The sequence below is a fragment of the Petaurus breviceps genome, unplaced genomic scaffold (genome assembly GCF_028583685.1).
Source record: "Petaurus breviceps papuanus isolate PSGF00001 unplaced genomic scaffold, PetGlider_PUasm1.0 90702, whole genome shotgun sequence".
NCBI classification, from domain to species: domain Eukaryota; kingdom Metazoa; phylum Chordata; class Mammalia; order Diprotodontia; family Petauridae; genus Petaurus; species Petaurus breviceps.
This window is the reverse complement of record NW_027187317.1, coordinates 2,766,547-2,783,152: the sequence shown is the minus strand read 5'-3', so window position 1 is coordinate 2,783,152 and position 16,606 is coordinate 2,766,547.

Here is a 16,606-nt window from a genome sequence, read left to right as displayed (position 1 = left end):
CCATTTGGGCTTGTCTTGACATAGATACTGTTTTGCCATTTCCTTCTCCAGCTCATTTTACAGATGAGGAAATGAAGCACAGTTACGGAACTTGCCCAGCGTCGCACAGCCAGTTAGTGTCTGAGACTGAATTTGAATTCATGAGGATGAGTCTTTCTGATTCCAAACTCAGTGCTATATCCACTGTGCCACCACTGCCCTGGAATATAGTAAATACTTATAAGTGTTTGTTCTTTTTTAAATTTAGCTGAAATAAGAATATCATTTCCCAACCATCTTGCTCAATCAGGATTTATTTCATAAACATAAGAGGTACTGAAACAAAGCAGCCTATTCTTTTAAAGAACTTAATAAATGCTTTTGGATTCATTGATTGATTGAGCAGGATGTTTCTTTGCTAGGGTGTCAAAAGATTATGCACTTCATTAGCCAGAAAAATAACAAATGCCACAAGGAAAGAGTGAGCCATCGGCACCAACTATCAACTGACTGCCACCTATAGAAAAGGCAAGCTGGCCTCACTGAAGCAGCTTTGGACTACAGGAGACATGTTCCAGATAATTCATCATCTCCATCACCTCGTCCACTGTCTCCTCTCAGACCTTGATGGACACAGCCCAAGATTTTTAACTCAAGAGTTATGAGAATAACAAGAATCCCAAATTACCAGCCTTGCTTCTAGGCCAGGCCCAGCAGCCATCATTGAAGAGAGCAATCACTGTGGAGCAGGTGTTTACCTTCCTTACTACCACTAACACCAACTGCTGACCAACTGCCACTGACAGAAATGTAAGCTCAAGAGCCCCAAGAGTGGCAACAACCCTCAGACAACCAGTCTTCCTTCAAGCCATGAGCTTGAAGCTATGAGCCTGGAAAATGACCCCTCTGGAAATTCAACCTGGCAGCTATTTCTGAAGATGCTGTAACCCTATCTCCACATCAGTCTTAGCTACTGAAGACCCCCAAAAGAAAGTTCTCATGATCACTGTCTAATGGTTCAACATCGGAAACAGATATAGTTTTATCAGTAAAATGACACTAAAGAAGAGATATCACCATATGGTTTGCCATAGCACCCTAAAGACTAAGAGACTTTTCATTGAAACTTCTTATATGGTTTTCTCCCCCATAAGAACATGATCTCCTTGAGAATGAGGATTTTCTTGTTTTTCTACTAGTATCCATAGAATTTAGCAGTGTTTTACACATAGTAAGTGCTTAATATATGATTCTGAATGCATACACTCATTTATTCCTTCATTCCTGTCCCTCTCTAATTGGGTGATAACATGAATTGATATAACGGATGTTACAGCTACAGGTGGCATAGTACATAGAGCATTAGACTTCCACCCAGGAATATCCTGCCTTAGACACTTGCTAGTCATGTGACTTTAAGCAATTCATTTAAATTCTCTTAGCCTTGCTTTTCTTACATCAGCAGAAGCTGATTCCAAAGTTTATTCTGTTCCATAAAGCTACCTTTTTGTATTTCTTAAAATGAGAATAATAGTAATAATAATAACAGCACTTAACGGTCTCTCGGGATTGTCAAGATCAAATAAGATAATAGATGTAAAGTGCTTTACAAACTTTAAAATGCTTTCTAAATGCTAGCTCTTGTCATTATTATATTTATTATCATTCCTGTGCTCCCTCCCCAATTCTACCTCTATGCTATGGAGAGAATGGCTCTTCAAAGGGTTTATATAAGAGTGATGTATGAATGCCCAAGACTTCCTAAAGAGCCTCAAAGGAGAAGGGAATACTTCTGACACATTAAAGAGGAGATGGGGCTTACTTTATTAAAACCTGATTAAAATCACAGGTGCTCTTCAGGAAGCTATGCTATTTAAAACTTGGACCATTTAAAACTATATGCATCATATTCCTACTCCCTAACCCATACCCATGTAACTAAAACCAGATCAGTTTTTATGCCTTGTGATGTTACCTTGTTCCTGGCCAGATCAGCCTAGCCTCTCTTTGTTATACAACCTTCTTAATACTGTCACTCCCTTACTCAGAAACCATTAGTGGCTTGCCTATGAGATCAGGTTGACAAGTCCCTTAACACTCTAGGCCTCAGTGTCCCTATAGTTATGGAAATGAAAGAATTGGACTAGATGAGCTCTAAAGTCCCTCCCAGTTCCAAATCCAACAATTTAACTCTTTTGTCTATCATTCAAGGTTCCTCAATACCTTAAGCTAATTAATCTTTCCATTCTTGGAATGAAGCCTGAAATTGTTTCCTATTGTTCTCTTAAACACTACTCTGCAGCCAAATTGTCCATTTATTCTTTACCAAATGTAATTTGCTGAGGTTTCACCTCCATGTTTTTGCTCATACCAAAACCATCTCTCCTCCCTCCCCAACACCATACCCATTATCTTCCTCTCAGCCTAATTAAATCTTATCCATTCTTTAAATGCCTGCTCAAGTCCAAAGGCCGCCATGGTTCCAAGGCCTGCACTCCATCCAGGAGGCCACCCAGCTATAGTACCCATCATAGTGATAATCTCTTGCCTAATGAAGAAGGAACAAGAACAAAATGAAAGAGCATCTTTTTCATATTTACTATGTGCAAATAGTCTTCCTTGACTACTGCAGCCCTTAACAGTATCCGTTTTCTCTGGGTTCACATAACATTTTTCATATATAGTGTAAAGTGGTTTTAGAAATGGAATTCTAGGGGTGACTAGGTGGCACAGTGAATAGAGCTTCAGCCCTGGAGTCAGGAAGACCTGAGTTCAAATCTAGCCTCAGACACTTAACACAAAAACTAGCCATGTGATCTTGGGCAAGTCACTTAACCCCAATTGCCCTACCTTCCCCCCTCCAAAAAAAAAAAGAAATGGAATTCTACAGGCAAAGGAAATCTTCATAGGTTGGCCATGTAGGCTTCCAGGAAATATAGGTTTTTCTTCCCTTTCTGGGGGAGACTGAAACTATTATGAGCTCTGAGCAGGGTGTAGCTCTCCCTAGCATAAAGGATGGGATTGGGGAGAGAGGGCAGGGTTAATTCATAAACACAGCTAGCATTTATAAGCCCCAAAGCACTTTACATACATTATCTTATATTTGATCATGACAACAATCCTGAGAGGTGGGTAAGTGTTATTGTTGTTGTTATAATTACTATTATTTTTCAGATAAGAAAATGAGGCTAAGAGAGAAGTTGACTGAATTTTAACTGAAGTAAAGAGAGGAACTCTTGCAGGCATTTTTCAAATTTTGCAATTCAAGTCTAGAGATAGGAAGTTGAAGGTGGAAGCACCATTGCTGTCTGTGGAACCCCTACCTGAACCTAGGTGCTGCACCTGTCTCCCCTTTGAACCTCAGAATGGGGCAATCAGGAGAACCAAGGAGTGGATGCCTAAATTACTTACTGGGGATTGGCAACTTTCCACCCAGGATTATAGGTCTCAGTAGCCCTGAGCAGAAGCTTATTCTGTTCTATAAAGTTACCTTTCTAATTTCTCTTCAAGTAGTTTGAATTTTTGCCAGCTAGATAAAATCTAACCAATCCTAACTATTTTTGAGTTGTTTGAGTATATTTCCTAGTTGGCAAACTGGGGGCCACTTAAAAAAAAAAAAGCCAATAAATGGACAGGATTTGTAAAGAGATCCAGCAGAAAGGAACAATGTTCAAACTTCAGTCAGGCCTTCATCCTGTTTAGGGGCTTAATCCAAATAAGGAAGAATTTCAATGAATTTTTACTTGTTATTAATTTTTATAAGCTTCCCAATAGCAAAGAATTATTAAGCCCAGAGAATACAGACCATTAAACCGAAGTAATGCCTGAGACATGAATAAACAGATTGGAATGGTAGAAGGAGGCTTGGGAGGAAGCTCTCCTCTGAAGCAATCAGCCTATGGAAAGTTTAATCCCCTGATTGTCCTTTCCAAGGAAATTCAAAGAATTCTCTCTGTTACAGGAGTGAGTGGAAGTGTACAAATGTGAATTAAGGGAAGATCATACCCCCAGAGCCAGCTAACAGTGAGTTGGGAAAAAGCGATGCCACCAACATTTCAAAGGCAGAGGCTAGCTGAGTGAGGGAATAGCTGAATTGCTTTGGTACTAACCACTCCAATCATACCAACAGTATTTCTTTTCATATAATACTCGTATATTGTCTTACATTTTTATTTCTATTCTCAGATTCATATGGCTTGTCTTCCTGGATAGAGTGCCATCCCTTAAGGAAATATTAAGCACCTGCTATGTGCTGAGCACTGTGCTAAATTCTGGAAATGTAAATATGAAAAAGAAAGATAGCCCCTACCCTCAAGGACCTTTTGAAGGAAGACCACAGACAAAAGGAGGAGAGGGGGAGGAAGGGGAGAAAACACCTGATTAAGGGGGGGATTTGGGGAATGATAGAGAAGGTCAAAGGAGAACAGTAGTGAAGAAATGAGCAGCCTGGACATCCTTCTTAAATGGATGTCTGAGAGAAGTTCTCCATCCTCTAATCAGAGCAACCCCAGGGGCAGAGGACATTGATGAAGTATGAGACACGGGACTGATGTGTCATTGCTGGATGATAAGGTTCCCCGTAGGCACCACGATAAGAGAAATCCGGAGGAGTGAAGCAAGGTGGGAAATGAAGCTTCTTTGTACCCTCTTCATTGTCTACCAGTTTCCAGTACCTCGTTCTCTTCATGTTTCCAGTCCTTAAGACAGTGACTACTGAATAAATACTTGTTGATTGATGACTTTCATGTTCTCTATCCAGTAACACTGGACTCCTTGCTGTTGTTCAGACAAGATACTCCACCTCCCAACTGCAAGTATTTTTTTTGCTATTTTTTGGAGGGGAAAGGGCAAGGCAATTGGGATTAAGTGACTTGCCCAAGGTCACACGACTAGTAAATGTTAAGTGTCCGAGGCCAGATTTGAACTCAGGTCCTCACTGCACCATTTAGCCTCCCCAACTCCAAATATTTTCACTGACTTTTCCCCCATACCTGGAATAAATTATATGCATAATAACAATCTTTGAAAAATTACTAATATAAGACATGAAAATTTGGGTAGATTTTGTGGCAGAGTCTGGAAAAGATGAATCAAGAAGTCATTTATTAGAGTATCAGCTTTTACTAGCTCTTCCTCCTCATTTCTGCCTCCTGGCTTCCTTGGCTTCCTTCAAGTCTTGACTAAAATCACATTTTCCACAAGAAACTTTTCCTGATTCCCCTTAATGCTAGAGCCTTTCCTCTATTGATTATCTCTAGTTTATTCTATATGTAGCTCTTTGGGGTACATAATTGTTTTCATGTTGTCTCCCCATTAGACTGTAAGCTCCTTGAGGACAGGAGCTGTCTTTTGCCTGTCTTTGTATTCCCAGTGCTTAGCACAGTACCTGGCACATAGTAGGCACTTAGTCAATGTTTATCGATTGATAGTAGGTACCAAATACATATTTTCTGTGCTTTACCAGAACATATATGTATAGATACAAGTTAATATTTACATGCACACATATATGTGTATGTGCACACATCTGTGGGTATATACAGATACACGTGTATATTATGAGGTCACAAAGAGTTGGACATGACTGAAAAACAACTGAACCATAACATGTTTACAGGCTCAAAAGCATGTCATACATAAGTGAATGTGTCATAAGTGATTCCTTCTGTGTAGAAACTCCTTCTACAAGTCCATCCAAAACTAAGTTTTGAAGTATTAAAGAACTGCTTGAAACTCAGAAAAGTTAAATCATTTGCCATGATCAAAGAGATAGTATGTTTCCGAGGCAGGATTTGAGCCCAGGTCTTCCTGACTCCAATCTATCCATCATGCCACAATGCCTCATAAAGAGTAATGACGTAGGTTCTTGGAGTTCTTAGACATTCCAAGGAAAAATTCATGCGACTTTAATGAAAATAACTTGAGCGGCCCCCAGGGTGACTTGAGACCCAGACACTGTCTAAAAATCAACAAAAGCCACAGCTCTAGAATTCTGTCCAGCTTTGGTAAAAAAATAAATACCAATGAATCAGGAACTTGATCTTGGAATTTGGGTTTGGAAGGTATTTATACAGCAATATGATTGTTTCCCATTAAAAAAAAAATACTGAGAAAATTGTGCAACCTATTTGGAAAACCCCTTGACTCCCCCCACCAAAAAAAATCTAGAATAGCAGTATTTCCCACCTAGAGAACAATACTGAGGAAGTGCATAATGCCAAATCTGAAACCCATGTGAGAATTGGTTTTCAGACAAACTTCTACGGAACAGTTGTTTCACTCAGAACCATGAGATATGAAAGTCAACCACTAGACTCTTGGTCCTTGAGAACCCACTTGGCATCTGAGAATTCCCTGCAGTCTAGAATATGAAAACCTTGAACGGTTTGGAACATGTGGACTATAGAGGGTCTCCTGGCTTCTTTCAAGCTAATTTGCTCCAGTGAGGGTTACATAAGTGCAAATAAGTCCTCATAGCATGTTTTATCCAAAAAAATAATTGTTTCCAGGATAAAAAGCTCATATGCCAAGATTCAGCCCAGGGAGAATGGTTAAAACTTCATTATGAGCTCCCAGAAGTAGGTACTTAGAAGAGGAAATATGTAGGCGCCTCTATAGCAAAGAGCCCAGATTTCCAGAGCAGGTCAGGAAACAGGTCTTCAGCACTGGCAAAGGGGGTGTTACAAAACCTCACAGCTCTCATTTTCAGAAAAGAGGAAAATATTGCCTGGAGGTCAGAGGGGCCTTCTCTGAATCTACCTTTTGGAATAACCACCTCAGTTTGTAGTGCTAAAGAATAATAGTTTTCTGAGAGGCTAATCTTCATATTCTTCCCACCTGGGCCTGAGGTATCCAAAAGAGCATAATAAATCGAAATTTCTATTTGGCATCTTCCCTCACATGCCATGCCCCTTTCCACCCTACTTGTTACCCTCCTCTCAGAGTCAGAGACTGCCAGGGTGTTGGTTTATTAGAGCTAAAGTTAAGATTGTTACTCAGGATCTATTTCTGTTTTAATAATGGATTCCTAAAGAGGAAAAATCTTTAAGAGTCAGAGGGATTGGAACTAATATAGGGAAACAATTCAGGGTAGAGTTAGTATTTAGGGGCAGGTAGCCATGCTAATGGTCCCTAAAATCCTAGCAGTCAGAATGGATGCCACCTACACCTGAGATCAGCCCTGAAAGAGGGCTGGGTTTGAAATTAGAAGACCGAAGTTTGAATCTTCTTTCTTTTTTCATTTATTTATTTCACTTATTATCTATATGACTTTGGGGGTATGTGAAGTGTTCCAGGAGGACTAGCACCTCTAATGTGAGGGCTGGAGTCCTTTTCAGGGCTGCTCATACACTTGCGATGTCTACCTTTCACCCAACTATCACCTGTGGCTATAAGAAGCTATAATATGCACAGTGGCCACATCCCGGCAAACTGTCTCAGCAGAGGATCTAAACCAGATTTAGCCTCATACAGACCTCCAACCATCTGTGAGTGAGGGAGACATCTAACCCAAGTATGTGAAGACTTTCCCTGGCAGAACAATTTGTTCCAACAGCCATGAAGGCAGCTGAAATAGGCACCATGGACTGCTTAGAGGTTGGTCAGGCATCAAAGATGCCAAGGTCATCCAGTGCATTCCAGGCCATCACCAGTCATCCTGACTTGTATCTTGACACTGGACTCTGGAAGAGAGTGAGGTTGATGACTTTGTGCAACTCTGCTCCATTTAAATCCAATTCACACATGAGTCAGGGCATCACCTGTGATGTCATTGGTCCTCTTCAAAAACAAAGGGACAAATAACAATATGACTTCAAATACTCAACAATAGGAACCTGGGGGACTAAAATCAGAAGACCATCAGAATAACTATGTGGTTGATGAGAAAAATAACAGAGGCACAGTCTGACAATTTTATGGAGGGGCCTGGTGAAGTGGTGGTTTTTGAAAGTCATCCAAACAAGGTCTCCTACCTACAGTGGCTCCCCCAGAATTCAGTGGTGATTTACTCACTCATGCTTATGCTGCCTTAGTGCCTTCCAGGGTAACAGAAATCACAGGATTTAGGATTTCTTCATATCTGTAGAGGAACCAGGGGAACTAAGTTATGGCTTATAGCAAATCTTGAAGTAAGCCCCTTTTATTGAAAGTAATTCAAAAAAAGTAGGGGTGGCTAGGTAGTACAGTGAATAGAGCACTGGTCTGGGAGTCAAGAGGACCTAAGTTCAAATCTGGCCTCAGACACTTAACACTTACTAGCCGTGTGACCTTGGGCAAGTCACTTAACCCCAATTGCCCTGCCCTCCTCCAAAAAGCAGCAAAAAAAAAGTAATTATAATTATTGTTCATTATTTCTTTTTTTTCTATCCCAATCTACCCCCCAATTCTCTGATAATCAAATATAAATTCTTAGAATTTGCCATATATCATTCCAAACAAAAAATGAAGAATAGCCTTCACAGCTTACCTTGAGCCATGACTACTTCATTCATCATTTTAACTCCTTGTCATGACTAGTCTAAAGTCACATAAATAGTAAGTGATGGAGCCAGGGTTTGAATCTAAGTGATCCAACTTCAAACTCAAGACTCATTTCACTGCTCCACAGGTTCTGTCCCATTAGGCGATAGAGTGGTCATGATCTGCCACTGTTCATTCAAGTATCAGCTTTCCCTTAATTATGAGTTATAGACATCTCTCAGTCCTTATCCATTATTATGTAAGAGTAGGGAGGGGAGTGAACTGATCCAACCATTCTGTAGAACAACTTGGAACTATTCCCAAAGGGCTATAAAACCATGCATACTCTTTGACCTAGCAATACCACTACTAGACCTGTATCCCAAGAGATACAAAACAAAAAGGAAAAGGACCTATATGTACAAAAATATTTATAGCAGCTCTTTTCTGGGGGTAAAGAATTAGAAGTTGAGGGAATGACCATCAGTTGGGGAATGGCTGAACAAGTTGTAGCATGTGATTATGGTTTAATATTATTGTACTATAAGAAATTATGAGCAAAATACTCTCAAGAAAAACCTAGAAAGATTTGATTGAGTTGACACAAAGTGAGCTGTACTATAAACAAAGTAACAGCAATATTGTAAGATGATAAGCCATGAATGTCTTAGAGATTCTGAGCAATACAATGATCCAAGACAACTCTGAAGGATTTATGATGAAAATGCTATCCATTTCCATAGAAAGAACTGATTGTGTCTGAATACAGATTGAAGCATAGGGGTTTTTTTCGCTTTATTTTTCTCAAGTTTTTTTTTCTTGTCTTTGTTTTCTTTCATAACATGACTATTATGAATATGTTTTGCATGACTATATATGTTGTTATAGGAATGTAAATTTTTAAGCTCTTCCCTGCCCCTAGGTTAGGTACACCTGGAGCCTGTGGTGGGATGTTTGTTTTTCAGGAACGCCCACACCTTGGTGCTTTGTGATTGGGCAGTGGGTCAAGAGGGTTGTTACACTTCTCTGAGCCAGGAGTTATAATCCCTGATGTGAGGCATTGTTTGAGGTCTCACTTTGAGAAGTGTTGTATGATTTGACCAGACAAGACTCTGGGCAGCCACTGAGAGCCCCACCGGCTTTGAAAAACCCACATGTTAATGCTTCCCTCTCTGGTAACTGACTAGGTATGGATGTAATGGTTGGACAGTTGGAGACCTGTCTGTTTGAAATATTTCTCTGTCTTGTAACTTCTGCTTGTAACCTATCTGTATACTCTGAAGTTTGGGGTGCTGACTTTTTCCCCTGAACAAGGTAAATGACATATTTGATTAAAGCAAGATTGTTAACCCATTTTGAGTTGCCTTCCTTTAGAAAAGCAGATCTAAGAACCTGTGTTGGCAGCCACCCTGGGGATGCTGGGGTGCTTGCTGCTACACATGTATAATCTATATGGAATTGCTTGCCTTCTAAATGAGGGGTGAGGGTAGGGAGGGAAGAAGGGAGAAAAGTTAGAACTCAAAAGTTTTAAAAACAAATGTTAAAAATTGATTTTATGTGTAACTGGAGAAAAATAAAATACTAAATAAAAGCTTAAAAATTAAATTTTAAAAATCAGAAAATAATTTAAAAGAGTAGGGAGGGGAGGAGAGGTCTCCATTCAGGCCAAGTTATCCTTGACTTTATGCCTTTAGAAATTGTTCAAACACAAAACCAACAGACATCTTAGTGTAGTAGACAGTGTGCTGGTCTTGGGTTCAAATCCTCATTCTAGCTGGTAGCATCCAACCTTGGGAAAGTCAATTACCCTCTCAGAAATTGTTTCCTTGTCTGTAAAATGAGATAAATGATTAATGATACCAGACCTACCTACTTCATAGGTAGTAATTATTGTTGTAATATCAAATGAGATAATTCAGATTAAGCAAATTGTGACCACAAGTTCCTAGTTGGCCTCAAGTTACTACTGCAGCTATATCTGCCTCCTTAAAAGTCAAACAAAGCGGGCTTCTCAGACAAGCTAATGGAGCAGTAGCAGATAGACACTTTCTTGTCTCAAAATGTCCACTAGAGGTCAGGAGATGCTAACTCTGGTTTTGTTGTGTGTAAAAGCTGCTAGAAAGAAATCAAGAAAAAAATTCTAATCCATTCAGGAAGGCAAGACAGGGGAGTTGTAGCTAATTTGAGAAATGTAAAGTATTATTTGGGGGGGGGAGGGGAAGGTTTCTGCCTGGATTAGCCTTTTAAAAAACTGCAGAGTACAAAATGAGTGTTGGAGTTTTGTCTGTTTCTGTGTTGGTTTTGGTTTGTTTTTGTTTTGGGGGGGAAAGGGAGGTGATTCTGACAAGAAGGTCCCAAGCTGATTTCCTCATTCCCTTGCTCTAAACCACCACTAGTTGCACACATTTCAGCCAATTAAAAGTAGGGCATTGTTTTTGGATTTCCAAATCATCCCCCAGCAGTCACATTCCCAAGATGTTTTATGAGAGAAAAGGATGCAGGACTTTCAATTTTCCCTCTGACTTTGCTCAAAAGCAAGAGTTGTTAACATGTTTGTGCCATGAATTCCTTCAGCAGTCTAGGGAAGCCCTTTCTCAGAATAATGTGGTTTTTAAAATTCATAACTGAAGGAAATGCCAAATTTCATTTTTTTTCTAATCCAAGTTCATGGAACCCTTAGACCACAGGGTAAGAACCCTTGATATAAGGAATAGTTATTTTCCTTTTAAATTCATCCATATTTTGAAAAGTGCTCTTATCTTTGCAGAGGCAAAGGACAACAAGTGTCAAATACCATAAACACTGCCTGGATCAGTTGATGTTCTGGCTGTTTTTGACATTTTATTGGAATATCAAGTTCCAAAGTCAATATATCAGGAAGGAGAGTGAATCAATCAATCAATATACATTTTTGAAGTACCTACTCTGTGTACTAGGCCTGGGGAATAAGGAGGATGAGAAGGAAGGTGATAGCCACCAAAATTTGAATAGCACCTCACAACCACCATAGTAATTGTACATTGTCTCATTGTACATATAACAGACTGTGCTACCTAAACACTGAGGTAAAAAGAGTTACAATGTGACAAGGTGATCCAAGTGACAATGCAGGGCCAATGAAAGGGGAAACACTGAGAATGAGAAAAGAGTAATGGAAATCAGAGACAAGCCAGCCCACTCAGTACATGTGCCTTCCACTCAATGATGAACATTCTCACACATACCGTATACATCGCAAGAATTCCAAACCCCTCCAGGTCATCATCTAAAACCTATTCCCCATCTTTCACCACTCAGTTCCTTATTCCCTTGCTCTAATCCATCCCACACACTAGGTCATATGGTATAGGGTATTGCCCCTTCATCCACCACCCCAAAAGTCCCAACCAAATGCTACTTACTTTTTCCACTATGTCCTGTAGAACGCCTGGTCCATAGGCAACAAACTTGCCTTCATCTTATATCTCCCTTTCCCACTCCTTCTATCTTCTATTAATCACTAAGATCAGGCTCTCCCCTGATGACAAAGCCTCATTGGCCCCCCTTTCTAGTACTTCACTTTTCCCCTTGGTTCGCTGGTTGAGGTGAAGGAATTGAAATACTTCTAGCTCCCCATTGCTACTTCCAGATTTTCCCTCTGCCACCATCACTTAGTAACCTCACTTCCTTTGAGGGCCAAAACTGAACTTAGTGTCTTTCCATTTAAATTCTCCTCCCTTCCAAATGTCCCTATTACTATAAAAGGCAACACCATCATCCCAGTCATATAGGCTCATAGTTTAGCTATCATCCTCAACTATTCACTATCTCTTACCTCTTGCCCATATTCAATATGTTGCCAAGGCCTATCGATTTCACTTTACACCCTCGTTTGAATATACCGCCCCCGCCCCTTCCCTCCTCTGAAACCACCACCACTCTAGGGCAGGCCCTCTTCCCCTCATGCCCTGATTATTGCAATAGCCTGCTGGCAGGTTGGCCTGCCTCAGGTCTCTTCTCACTCTAATCCATTCCCCAGGTAGCCACCAAAGTGATTTTCCTAAAGCCTGACTATGTCACCCCCCTAACTCAGTGAACTCCAGGGGCTCCCTATCACCTCCAGAATCAAATACAAAATCCTCTATTTGGCATCCAAAGCCCCTCATAACCGACACACACACACACACACACACATTTCCAATCTTCTTATACCTTACTCCCTGTCACATTTTCTTCAAGACAGTGACCCTAGCATCCTTGATGTCCCATTAACAAGACACTCCATCTCTCAAATCACTGAACAGTGGTCTTCCAAACTTTGAAGACTTCCAGTCTTCAAGAATGACCACCATTCTACTTTTGGAGCATAAATCTGCCTACATGCAACTTCTACCCAGTGTTTCTAGTTCTGTCTGCTGGAGCTAAGCAGAACAAATCTACCAACCAATCAACTAATCAACAAATATTGATCAAGCTCTTACCATATGCCAGGCACTGTGTTAGTTGTTGGCTATACAAAGATAAAATTGAAACTCTCTCTGTCCTTATAGACCTTATATATTCAATTGGGAATGTCAACATACACAAATAAAGTTATATGCAAAATACATGCAAAATTATTTGAAATAAATCATTTCTATATGGACCTACCAGTTCTCTTAGCTATTAAAAAAAAAAAAAGACATACAGACTGAAAGATCTGTAAGGGCTCTTCTAGCTCTAAGAATCTATTAGTCTACTTCAAGGTGATGCTTCAGTGATTTTTTAACGTACCGGAAGAAGTGAAGACAATTGTCCAGTAGATAGAGCTCTTGCCTCTGCAGCTGATGGCCAGACGTCCAGAATGGCCAGAATAGCCTTCTTTTTCTTCCATAAGACGTAGGACTGGTTATTGCTCAATTGATAAATGGTCAAAGATACAAACAGGCAGTTTTCAGAGGAAGAAATTAAAGCTATCAATAATCATATTAAAATGCTCTAAATCACTATTGATTAGAGAAATCCAAATTAAAACAACTTTGAGATACCACCTCACACCTATTAGATTGGCTAATGTGACAGAAAAGGAAAATGATAAATGTTGGAGAAGATGTGGGAAAATTGGAACACTAATGCATTGTTGGTGGAGTCGTAAACTGATCCAACCATTCTGGAGTACAATATGGAACTATGGCCAAAGGGCAACTAAACTGTGGCTACCCTTTGATCCTGCAATATCACTACTAGGTCTATATCCCAAAGAGATCATAAAAAAGGTAAAAGGACCCACATGTACAAAAATATTTATAGCAGTTCTTTTTGTGGTGGCAAAGACTTGGAAGTTGAGGGGATGCCCATCAGTTGGGGAATGGTTGAACAAGTTGTGGTATATGAATATAATAGAACACTATTGTGCTATAAGAAATGATGAGCAGGCAGATTTCAGAAAAATCTAGAAAGACTTACATGAACTGAAGTTAAGTGAAGTGAGCAGAACCAGGAGAACATTGTACGCAACAACAACAATATTGTGAAATGACTATGATAAACTTAATTCTTCTCAGCAATACAATGATGCAAGACAATTCCAAAAGACTCATGATGGATATTGCTAACTACATCCAGAAAAAAAAAAAAACTATGACATCTGAATGCAGATGAAAGCATGCTATTTTCACTTTTTTGTTTTTTTCTTTCTCATGATTTTTCCCTTTTGTTCTGATTCTTCTTTTATAACATGACTAATATGGAAATGTATTTAACATAATCGTATATGTATAACCTGTACCAGATTGCTTGGTGTCTTGGGGAGGGAAGTGGTAAGGAAGGGAGTAGAGTGGGGGGGGGGGGGAAGAAAAGTTTGGAACTCAAAATTTTACAAAAATGAATGTTGAAAACTCTTTACATGTAATCGAAAAAAAAAACACCTTTAAGCGAGAAAAAATATATAGGACTGGTATGGGAGTCCGTTGCAACTTCTTACCATTCACATACTGAATTCCCAATATCCCTTCTTTTGTGTTCAACTAGATAAGAGTATGCTCAGTTCTGCACATCACATTTTAAGAAGGACTCAGAGAAGTGAGAGCAGGGGGACCACAATATGAAGGAGCTTGGATACCATATCACATGAGGATCAATTGAAGGAAACAAGGATGTTTAGCCTAGGGAAGAGAAGGCTTACTGGTGAGATGATCATTCTTTTCAAGTATCTCAAAGACTATCACATGGAAGAAGTTTTCATTTTGCATGTATTTTGTATATATCTATATTTGTGTATGTTGACATGCCCAATTGAATATAAGGTCTATAAAGACAGAGATAGTTTCATTTTTGTCTTTGTATACCCAACACCTAACACAGCACCTGGCACATTGTAAGTGCTTGATCAATGTTTGTTGATTAGTTGATTGGTTGATAGATTTGTTCTGCTTAGCTCCAGTAGACAGAACTAAAAACACTGGGGAGAAGTTGCATGTGGGCAAATTTAAGTTCCAAAAGTAGAATGGTGGTCATTCTGAAAGACTGGAAGTCTTCAAAGTTTGGAGGACCTCTATTCAGGGACATTGTAGCAGAGACTCTTGTCAGGTCTGGCTTCAGGTATGGGTTGGACTAGAAATGGTCTTTGAGGTCCTTTTCGGTGTCATGATATTGCCCTAACAAGAATCTCTCTACTGCTAGTCTCTGCTTAATGCATTAGTATTTTCTCCGTCTTTTCTTCCATCCAGTGTGATGTAATAGGAAAGAACACAGGCCTGGGAATTGAGATTTAAAGTCTAGTTCTGCCTAATCATAGTTCTATGACTAATTAGCTGTGTATTCATGGGCAAGTTACTTAACCAGGGCTGTAATAACAGGAGCACTGCTGCCCATTTGGAAACCTCAACTGGAACCTTGCCCTTCCACCCCAAATTTCTTACATTTTCATGTACTCAAGGAATATTTTGGAACCCCATTAATACAAGATTCTTATATGTGGCCTTGCCTTTAATCTGTCTGGGGTTTCAATTTCCTCATCTGTAAAACAAGGAGATTAGATTAATATATTAGCTCTAAAAAATAAAATAAAATAAAGTACTAACACAACTGGGGAGAGAAAAAAGTTCATCTTTTGACATTTGTTATTTAAAATAAAATTTAAAATTAAATCTAAAGAGTAGGTCTTTCTATTTTATTTTGGTCACAAAGAAATAATCTATTTTTTAAGCTGTGATCAGAGATTTAGGCCCCAAGAATATTTCATATATCAAAGAGTGCATCAAGGTGTTCACTTCCAAGTTCTACGTGCTCAGATTATCTTCAGCATTTCCAGCTCTGAACCATCACTCTGCTAACAGTGGCTGAATTTTCAGCAGCCCTGATGACTCCCTCTCCAGACCAGATCTTGATGACTGCCAACATTTCTTATATAATAGCACAAGGTAAAATAAAACACAAAAAACATTGCATAGTTGGTTGGAAGACTGGAAATAATAAGTGACTTTTATATAGTGCTTTACAGAAATTTTTAATTTTATTTTTTTCAATTAATAAGCATTTATTTTCTCCACTTCCCCAATTGGAAAAAGGAAAAGAAAAACAAAAAAACCCTTGTAACAAATCAGCATAGTCAAGCAAAACAAATTAAGAAGCAGTAGAGTCCAGGTCTCCCCAGGGCTACTCCAACAAAAATTTAAGAGCATTAGATAAGACCTAAGAAGAAGCCACAGTGAGTCATTTTTCTAACTCATTGTCATTAATTTAGCCCAGAGGCAAGTCACTAGATGCTTAATTTTACAAAGTAGTTTATATACATTACATTATTTGAACTTCACAACAACCCTGTGAGGTGTCACAGGTTGCTATTTCAGATGGAGTAACTGAGACTCAGAGTTGTTTGACCATGAGAAATGCCAGATGGCTGGGTTTTACCCTAGTTTTTCCCGTCTCCAAGTCCAACACTGTTATGCTGGCCCTAAAAGTCCAGGATTCAGTATTTTACTCACTATTCAAATAGTATTTTCTAGGTTGGGTTTTCTTTTATTACATTCAAGCACAGAGGTGGTGCCACCTTCCGAAGGCTAGAGTTAAGTTCAGGCTTGAACTGATGAAGCACTGAGATGGACGTGGAAGAGGTAGGAGAAGGGGAGAAAAGGAGAAAGCAAGAGAAGAAACATCTATGTATTATATTAACCTATCCCTAACCTGTGCAGATAGCCAAAGGAAATTA